Genomic DNA, 8360 nt, shown 5'->3' with positions numbered 1-8360 from the left:
GTTGGATCCTCAGACTCCAGAAAACTAAATTTCCTCCCTTTGCTGTGTTCCTTGGTCATTATTTATAATCCAGATAAAGGTATAAAGATGAAACAGTCTTGTAACATGCCTTCAACAAGACCAGGAAAAAAAAATGTCCACAGAGTTACAATACATCAGCATCAATGTAAGTCATGCAGTCAGATGCATATGTATGTTATGACTTGGTTTTATCCTGTGGGTGGTACTGTTATTCTATACTAACATCTGATTGTATGACCTTATCTCAGCCCTGCTAGCTGTGCGCTGGCTTCTTCTCTTGTGTAAGTCAGAAAAGAAGTACTGACCCTCTAACTCTCACTGACCTGCTTCAGAATTAGCTTAGAAAGACTACAGATGCCAGTGGCTGTCCAATGCCTCCAGCAACCCCTGTAAATCAGGCTAAGGATTTCTTTCTCATGCCTCTTTCAAAAACTTCAGGAGATATCAGTGCCTCTTGCTTTGCTATCTCTTTGGAATGAACATTTTTGGGGCTAAGGGAGATACGAAACAGATGCAAGAACATAGATACATTGGAGCGAGGAATAAGAAAAAAAGCTCAATTGAACATTCTAGTCCCTGCATTTGACTGCATGTGGGTTTCATCTACCAACATTTTTTTTTTTTTTGAGTGGTATGAAGTGCTGAGTGATTGCAGATAGAGGCAGAGCGAGGCTTGAAGCCTTCTGTGCAGTGTACAGCTCATGATGGGTTGGGAGTTACAAGTAGTTCCCTTTTAAAAGCCTTAGTCCAAGTTCTGAAGAAACTAAGCTGCAGGTGATGAATACTGATGACTTGCACTTGGTACCACACAATAGTAACAACAGTGAATATGAAAGACTGCTAATAAAGAGGATGGATTTGTGGCTACAATAGGAAAATCAGCAGATATGGGTTCATTTGCTTGCTCTCCCATGCACGTTTGCAAGCTCCATAGGAAAGGACTCAACTTTTCTGACTTCATCCCACTAAAATTTAGGAATTCAGTCTAAGCTGCTGATTTGGTTCCTTTTAGAGAGTTAATTTCAGAAGAAAATCCATCTTATATCTATCTTATATCTAAGATAGTGTCTATGATAACAAGAGGGTTGCACCTCTGGAGTTAAAACTATCTTTCTGTTGTCTGAAGAGGATATTTAGACAAACATCTGAAACCAAACACCTGTCCTGTTCAAATTACACAAGAACCCAGTGGAAGAAATCATTAATTTTGCATCACTTAGCTCTGACCAATAACTTTCGTATTAATGTGGCTTCTGAGCTGGAAAACAATCAGTTCCTACTCTTCTTTCTGCCCACTGTGTTTTCCTAGAGCTGACCTTATAGTGGTATCTGTCTTATTTTAAGTTTCAATGACAGACAAACCACTATCATATCTTTCTTCACAAGCCATCTGCTTCCTACCCAAGACCAGTAGTAAAAATACCAAGAAAGCTCATCAGAAAGCTGAATCTCAGGAGACTGAAAACCTCATTCTGCAGCTCCCAGAGGCTCACAGTGCTCAGAACAAGTATCCTGAAAGGTGAGTACCTAGGACAACTGAAGTTCGATTTTGAAGCCGTGGTATTTCTTCTTTTGCCAATTTAAAGCTGGAAAGGAATTTATCTCAGTAGATAAGTTTGGGTTATGTTAATTTAGGTGCAGTGCAATGATGGAACAACACCTACTTGGAAATTTCAGTGAGTTCAGAGTCTTTCAGGCTTCTAGAGCTGCGATGGGGATGATTCAGCTTAATGCAGAGGAGCCAGCTATCAGAAACCCCTTTCAGAAAAAAAACAGCTCCTAATGATTTCTTCTCCCTCTAATGGGACCTGTCAACATTTTTGGCTAGATTTGTATGGACTTTCAGCCTTTCTCCCATTTTCTGTTCAAGCCTTGACTATAAACCTTCAATTCTGCATTGGACATGGTGGAAAGAAATCTCTGCCAGCTCCTTGCCTCCTGACCCTTGAGCCTACTCCCAGACTTTTTCCACCATCCATCAAAACAGTCTGGTATTTATCTGGCCACACAACCCTGCACATCACCCATCTTAGTCTGTTAACAGTGAGACACCCACCCACCTGTTAGGGGATACCAACAGCAAATTAATATGGCTGGTGCTCAGGAGGTGGATAGCTACACAACCAACACAAAACACAGCCTAAATAAGATCAGTACTTATTGTGGTATTGTTTGCAGGGGAGAAAGAGGAAATACGTTTCATAAGAGACTGGGAGAGCACCAGAATATCAATACAATGCTCACAAAGCAAGTTTAATCCATTTTTAGCCTGTAATAAACAATGAAGTCTGCAAAACCTTGACAAGAATACATTCTGCATCCTCAAGGAGGGAAACACAAGAGGATATGAGGAAAGAAAAAGTTTGCTGGTAGCACAAGAAGAACTCAGAGTAGGGTCTGATTATTTTCACCAACCCTTGGGACTCTGAAGTGAGTTTCTGCTGTAGAATCACAAATAGAAATGAAGTAGTCACCATGTATAGGTGGCACATAAAGGTTCTTTGCACTAGGAAATAACACTCAGAACACACAGAGGGAACCCACTTGGACATGGACATTTATTTCTACTTTCCAGATCTCTGTTTCATGTGACATTTTGCTAAACTTCTGACAATCCGAATTATTGTTTCTCCATCCTCACCACCATCTTTTTGTTGTTGTTTTTGGCCTAGTACTTGCAAATGGGAGGCTCTCTTTTTACACACTGTGTGTTACGAATTTCTGTTCTCCTTCATGTTCTTTCTTGATTGACTAGTTTCAATTTTCTTCATGGGAGGAATACTATAATTAAAAAAATATCTAAACATTGTTTTGTTCGAAGAGAAAGAAAGTGAGAACTGGGCACGCTAAAATTGTTAACAACTCAGAAAAACTCTTCAGTGGCAGAAAAAAAAATAGAAAATCTTGTTCAATGGAGCCTTGCTGATCTGGGGTGAAGATCCAGGCTTTGTTCATTGCAGGGGGAAGGTGAGATGAAATATCCAAGACTAAAAAGAGGAGATGACTCAAAAGAGAAAGCTACTGGAGTGAAATAATTTTGTTTTTAAAAATGCCATCCAGAAACCTTATCTTTGACACATAAGAACAGACACATAGCTAAATATGCTGTAACCTGCTTAGGTTTCCAAAGCAGCAAATTAAACCAGTGGACTATGCAGCGAGTGTCCATTCAGATGAGCAAAGCTCATTGAACACAACAATACTGTAAGAGAACATGTTGAATACTCAATGCACCAAATAATCCTCTTTTGATACAGAGACAGTAAAAGCTTTTGGGAAAGAGGCAGCAATAGTGCGTGTATGAACGGGGGGGAAAGAGAGACAACAGTCTGGGACGAGAAAATGATGAGCAAAACTTCTATTTTCATTTCATTTTATACTTTTCTCATTATATTTTTATGATATTGACAGTAATTCTTGTTTCTGGGCAGGACACCCATCCCTGGCTCTGACTTTCTGGAAGAAGGTGTTACTTTGTAGAGAATATTTGGGTTGTTCTTTAGGTTCAGGAGAACTTTGGGTGACTGAAGAGTATAGGCTCACTTGATTTCTCTTCTGTGCCCTTTCACAGGAATACGAAATATCATTCCAGGTCTTGCTAGACCTAATCATACGCTAGCCTTCCCAGGTGCAGCGAGGAATGACACCCAGTATTGCTCTGTTCGTTGAATCAGTAAATCCCACGTGACTGCAGCTGTTGTCCCTGGAGCTTTTGCTTTGATTTCAAACATCCTCATGTAAGACAGAAGGATCCCCCTTTCATTTCTGGTAAATGCCAAGAGCAACAATGAAAGAACACACTAGTGATAACCCCAGACACTATTTATTTGTTTAAACAAGTGCTTTGCAGATATATGGTCTATATAAGAACCAATCCCTCAAACCTCTCTGCTGTGGTGTACGCCATTCCTCTGTGGCCTTGTACCAGGGAGATCTGTGAGAATTGTTTCAGCCTTTTATATGAGCCAATGTGACAGAATCAGGGGTGGTTTACCATGAAGTGTGTTTTACAGCTGAACAGTTGCCTGGAAAAAAGGAAAACTCAAAAGCTGTGGGTACTCTGTAACAGATAAACTAAGCTTCAGCCCTATCAGAGCAGCCTGGAATTTAACCAAACAGCTTCTAATTCTGCTCAGGAAAGATTTGCTGAAGATTTAGCTTAAGACAGTGTTCTTGTAGTCACAGTGGATGTGTGAGAGAAGGACAGAACAGACTGTCCTTGCAGGCCAGAGAAGGGGGGGCACAAAGAGGGCATGCCCCATTGTCCTCCTTGTTCCATATAACTTGCTCAAGGTGGCTGAATATTTTCCCTTCTGACAGCACAGCACAGCCGGTGATTTGTCTGAGGGGTCTAGGAGCCTCACACAACGGCAGGGAGTGTTGGATGCTCTTCCTGCGCTGGGCTGCCTTTGCTGAGCTGCTGAGATCCTTCTGGGTGGGCGATGCCCTTGAGGCACACCTGTCTCCAACTCATTCCTCCCTCGCCTTTCTTATATATTTTTAAAGCACTCAGGTAATCCCAGAGCTCCATCCTGTTCACCTGAACCAGAGAAGAGCAGAGGAGGAGGAGGAGGAGACCCCATTCCCAGCCCTTCCCCGACCCCACGGTGGGATTGCAGCCGGCTGTGCCAGGCGGACCCAGATGCGGAGCCGAACCAGGAGGCTCCCGGGGTTGCTCGGCACGGCTCAGCATGGCTCAGCATGGCTCGGCTCACCACCCCAGGCCAGCCCGGGGGGCGAGCCGGCCCCTTGGCGCCCCCCAGCCCCGCCGCTCTCCGCGGTGCTGAACCGCAGTGGGGTTTGGGGCGGGGGAGGGGGGGGGTCGGCCCCTGAGCCCCCTCCCCGAGAGGAGGTGGGCACCTCAGGGCGCGGTCCGGGCTGCGGGCAGCCCCCCCAAACCTCCCCCCAGCCCTCCCTGCCTCCCGCAGCCGCTTGGTCAAAGGATGGGGCCCGGCGCTGCCTGGCTCCGGTAAGGAGAAAATAGGGGAGGGAAGGGAGGGGAAGAAAAAGGGGGAAAAAAATAAAAGATTTAACGGGTGGGGGCCACTCGGAATCTCAACCCGCTGCTCTGCATCCTCCTCGCCACATCCGGGGGGCAGACAAGTTTCGGTCCCCCCACAGCCCCTTCCAGCGGCCCTTCCCCGTCTCAGCCTCCCTTCCCACGGCCCAGCCTCCGTCTGGCCGGAGCTGGAGTCCCTCCTTTCTGCCCCCGCCTGCCCCTCCCCCGGCCCTAATTATGTACAAAACACTTCTTAGAATAAAATGGCCAGGCTGGGGCTCCTCCCTGCTCTCCTCTTCCCCATTCATCCTCTCCAGACCGCTCCAAGCCCCTCCTCCGGTGACAAGCCCAGCCTCTCGCTTCCCTCCTGGAGCCCTTTTCATTTTTATTTCTAACCCCCTCTCCATTCTCCCTGCTGCCTCTGCTCCTTCCCCCGATGGCTACGAACTGAGCAGCAGAGGAGGGGGGGGCACAGGAATAAGGGAAGGGGACTGAAAAGGCAAGAAAAAAAAAATAAAATAAAAAAGAGAAAGCGAAAAGAGGGAAGAAAAAAAAAAGGATTTTTAATTTTTTTTTTTTTTTTGCCTCTGCCCTTAATGCCCGCGATCTGGATCAAGGAGGGGGATTTTCTGTCTGAGCATGAAAAGGACTGCTAGACACCCAGGATTTTCACGCCTGCATTGCCAAACCAGCACCCAGTATGCAAGCTGGCCAGAGAAGCTCTCCCACAAGTTCCTACCGAGCCGAATAAAACCCACGGTCGCCCGGATCTCCTCCAGAGAGGGACATTAGCAGCAGGTAAGGCGAGCGCTGCGCTGCGGCTGCAGGGATGCCCCGGCGCCCAGCGGGCTCCCCCCGTTGTGTAACGCCCGCGGCACCTCTCCCCCAGCCCTGCACCCTTTTGTGTCCCCTCCCTCCCGGCTCGGGGAACACGGAGTTCCCGGGGGGTGGGGGTGGGGGACGACACCGGCTGGGAGAAGTCCTGCAGCCCGGTTAGAGATGGGGTGTGCGTGTGGATGAGCTTGGCCAGGACTGGGAGGGCTGGAGAAGGATGAGGCCCCTGGAGGATGCTGGCGGTGGGGGCTCAGCCCCGGCTGGCTGGGCTGGCGGTGAGCTGGGGGTGGGATGCAGCCAGGCTCCATCTGTATTCCGGAGTATCGAGACAGCCCGGAGGTGGGGGGGGGACCGTCCCCAAGGAGATGGTGTCATCTCCACTTAATCCGCCGCTCCGCTTTAGCAAGTGACAAGCAAATCGCAGAGGAAAAGGAAAGTCTGTCGCCTTGAATCCCACACTGGGCTGATTGCCTCGACTTCTGGTGGGCACGGGGAGACAGCGGCAGAGCCGGGGGAGGGCAGCGATGGCGGGAGGGAGGGAGGGGGGGGCCGCATCCCACAGCGCAGGAGCCTGGTTTCCCCCAGCTCGGCTCTCAGCGCTGACTGCGAGGCTGCTGCCGAGCGTAACTTTGCCTTTTGCAGCCCATGGGGAATAGGGGGACGTAGGGCATCTCCACGCCAATGCATCAACCCCGAGGTCCAGCACAGCCCAGGGCTAAAGACCCAGCAATGACCCAAAGAGAGGTGGGTGTAGGTGTGAGTGCATGTTTTGGCTTCGGAGAGTCCCTCTGTGCTTCTGCTTGGGAGTGGGGAAAGGAGGAGGGAGTCACTTCTTAGATGCAGTCTTCTTTTCATGGAGAGAAACAAGCAGCGGATGAAACGCTGGCAGTCTCAACGTGTGGCTTTAGCCTTGTGAGTGACATCTGCACTAGGTAGGACAGAAGGATCCTTCCTGCTTTACTCTGGCTGTTCATCTGGGTGCATAATAATCATTTGTTAATGGCAGTTAAGCTGCTTTTCTGAGAGTTGTGGAGAAGTATTTGAGGGTTAGCAAGAGGAGGAGGCAGCAAGTAACGAGGAGACGATGCTTTGGCGCAAGAAATATAAAAGAATATAATTTTTCTGTTCCTTAAAAGGGAAAAAGATTGATCAGATCTGCTTGTGAGTGACAGACTAACCCAGGCTCTCTCCCTCCCACACAGCACATAGAGAAGCAGTCGTGTTTTCCTTGCACGCATGTACACACTAAGCACATAAAGCACATGTTGCCGAACTCGTACAGCCGGCACGCTTAAACACATGCTTAAACCCCGTGCTTAAGCCTCGCAGCTCAGTCTTGCTCCCCCATGGAAGCTACACAGCCGCGCAGCTCCCCTGCGCGCAGACACACAGTCCTGATCTCCACGCGAACAGGCACTGTAATGTGCAGGACTGCATTGATATTCTCATCATGTGAATCAAGGATTCAGACATTCACACGAGCGTGCACACGCTGTCTTGTTTGCAAGTCTCTTGGTAGGTGGTTTGCACCTTCATCGTAGGCTTCTCCCTGATAGTTGGTTCCAGGCATCGATTTGGGGTTTGTCTGGCTCCAAAGCCCTTTGCCACACAGCAGAAAAGGCATTTTGTGAGTCTGCGTTTGTTTTACTGCTCTTTGCATGTTCCCTCGAACTCAGTAATGATTTTGCTACTGGAAAGGCAGCAGCCAGGGGACCAGGGGATTGCTAGGGGAGCAGTGGCACTCCTATACCCGTCATACCCTCTCTGATCAAGGAACAGTCTGTAAGAACGTGAAGTGCTGTGCTGGAGTCACATTTGCTTTTTCCATGTCTGAGCGTGAGTGTGAACAAAACCGCATATGCATCCATAGCTAAATATATACAGCGCAGGCTCCACTTCAGCCATACCTAGGTTCAGAGCAAAACCTTCCCATCCTTAGAGTACAAATACAAATCTGCCTTTGCAAGCTCCTCCGGTCAGAACTGGCGTAGTACACACGGGGGAGATGATGTCACTGGCATTAGAGGTATTTAACCAGCACCCCCCTCTGACCTTCTTCCCCTTCCCCTCTTTCCATCGGGCCTAGGAAGGAGGCTGTGCTATTCTCCGAGAGCAGGAATGGAATGGGGCCGACTAAAGTCCACGTTAAAACTTTGGAGGGGAGGAACATATGGTGAATTGGCTTGCTATGGGTAAAAAGGTATCCCAAAAGAGGTGATGGAGAGCATAGCTCTGTTCCCTCCTCACCTTCACTGTTTACTACATTGGAAGTATGCGTAAGGCTGATGCTAACCTCTACAAGGTAGCGGGTCTGCCGGCAGACCATAATCGCTGTTGTCTGTGTAACAGAAATACTTCAAAGCCAAATCCCTCTGTCTTTGCTCAGGCAGAAGTCCCGGTGCCTGCGCTGAGTGCATTGCTCAGGAAAGCGCTGCAGAAACTGGCTCCGGTTGGGAACCGGTGCGTTCGCGCTGGCTCCCTGCCCACCCCCAGAAATGGATGGATG

The 8360-nt window shown here is 48.3% G+C and overlaps 1 protein-coding gene across 1 annotated transcript in view; it reads left to right on the top strand.

Moving 5' to 3' along the window:
• Positions 1-5353: 5353 nt before the first annotated feature.
• The window catches only part of BRINP1 (BMP/retinoic acid inducible neural specific 1), an 85696-nt gene continuing 82689 nt past the window's right edge, over positions 5354-8360 (top strand). The window contains exon 1 of the mRNA XM_040531827.1: positions 5354-5818. The gene's annotated coding sequence lies outside the window, so the exon portion shown is untranslated. The remainder of the gene's footprint in view (positions 5819-8360) is intronic.

The sequence above is a fragment of the Cygnus olor genome, chromosome 19 (genome assembly GCF_009769625.2).
Source record: "Cygnus olor isolate bCygOlo1 chromosome 19, bCygOlo1.pri.v2, whole genome shotgun sequence".
NCBI lineage: Eukaryota > Metazoa > Chordata > Aves > Anseriformes > Anatidae > Cygnus > Cygnus olor.
This window is presented reverse-complemented; position numbering and strand designations above follow the sequence as displayed.